Here is a 1,720-nt window from a genome sequence, read left to right as displayed (position 1 = left end):
GCATATGTGCATAGTGCCTCGACTCCACTTTCACGTTCACTCGCAGAGGATGAAGTCTTCAACATACGTTCCTGTCCTTATAAATAAATAAAGGTGAGCAGCAACTGAATCAATGCATTCTGCGCCTAACATTTACAACCTTGAACATGTAAACGCACAATCGTCGGACTGCAACAAGTCTTCAATGTAGGTAGTAGGAAACCTGCCGTGACCTTGTTAGCGCCTATACAAATATGGCTATGTTTCTGAATACTAATACGGCCATATTAATATGTGTATGTCTAAATTCCGAGTGACCACCGCTTTCCAGTTTATCGGAAATGTCCTATAGGAAAGGGACTCTTTTCTACACGCATCACTGTGCAAGCTTCCTGACATAAGCTGAAAAGCTTGCATCCTTCCTCAACCATCTACTGTAACAAATCACAGCCGGCTTTTCGCCTCAATACTCCAAATGCCCATTCACCTTCACCTGAAATATAGATGGTGCGAAACACTGAATGCATTTCATGTGGGCAAAATGGCAAGCAAAACAAACGTTGGCATATAGTTAGTCAGTGATCTAAACAAATGCGTGTAGAAAAAGCACTGGACGACTTAGCTATATACTGTGCTTTAGTCCCCCGCTAAGTATAAACAAAGGAAAACCAATATATAGAATGCTTTCATAACTGTTAGGGAAGCGGAATAGAGTAAGCCTATAAAATAGACTAAACGTAATGAGGCGGCGCACTGATCGACCAAGCAGGGCTCCATAGCTCAGGGGTTAGAGCACTGGTCTTGTAAACCAGGGGTCGCGAGTTCAAATCTCGCTGGGGCCTACTAAAGATTTTTGCAACATTAAATATTAGCGTCATTTTAACATTTAAATGAGTAAAAGCAGGCAAAAATGCCATATGAAACATTTCTAATCCATTTTCTGCATTTTTAACGTTTTACCTTTCAATGAACGGTTCACCTGCAAAAAGGAACAAGGTAAACAAAATAGATAAAACACCGGGAACTAAACGAAAAGCATGAACGGATAGATGCGTTTTCTTAAAAATATCAGTAAACAGCTACACTGCAGAACTAATGAAAATAATAAAGACGAACTCCGCAGCTACCGAGAACATGGAAATAGTAGAAAGACTACGATCCAAGCCGTGTTATTTAAAGTCTTTAGCTATTGAAAATGCAACAATCGCATAGCAATCTCAAACTAACAAGAGAAAGATAGAAAAAGCAAGCTTGCGAGAATTGTTTATTCTTTGATGCGGCGTGAATCAAAACAGGTAATGGGTACCTAGCGCGCGTACATTACAGCACGAAAAGTTACCTTATTTAAGAGGAAGCGTATATTGAATCGAGACTGCTGGAGTCTCCGACTGATCCTTGCAGCTTTTCCCAGGGAAAAATACCAGCTATTAGTTCACGTTTTAAGATTCTACAAAAGGCCCGGACTTGATACTTATACAAAACTTCATAGAAAATGTGTGTATTAATTATGAACAGTGTGACTTTACTGTCTTTGTTTACTTTAAGTCAGGGATCATTAAGACAGACTAGCACACTTTTTAACATCCTTTTTTTTCTTATATTTACATTTTAAAGTATGGACTAATAAGGGGGGAAATACCGGCTTCTGGTGGTTTTCCTAGTGTTTGTACTGATCACACTGGTAAAAAAAAAAAAACATTGACATAGCCAATAGGTCTCGCCTTTTGGGACTTTTTAAGTG

The 1,720-nt window shown here is 39.1% G+C and overlaps 1 non-coding gene across 1 annotated transcript; it reads left to right on the top strand.

The window, feature by feature from the left end:
* Positions 1-748: 748 nt before the first annotated feature.
* Positions 749-821, top strand: TRNAT-UGU (transfer RNA threonine (anticodon UGU)). Its single transcript has one exon. It is a non-coding gene; the product is annotated as a tRNA-Thr (tRNA).
* Positions 822-1,720: the final 899 nt, after the last annotated feature.

Source organism: Triturus cristatus, chromosome 4_1 (assembly GCF_964204655.1).
Source record: "Triturus cristatus chromosome 4_1, aTriCri1.1, whole genome shotgun sequence".
In the NCBI taxonomy this organism is placed as follows: domain Eukaryota; kingdom Metazoa; phylum Chordata; class Amphibia; order Caudata; family Salamandridae; genus Triturus; species Triturus cristatus.
Note: the sequence above shows the minus strand (reverse complement) of the source record. Positions and strands in the feature narration are given on the sequence as shown.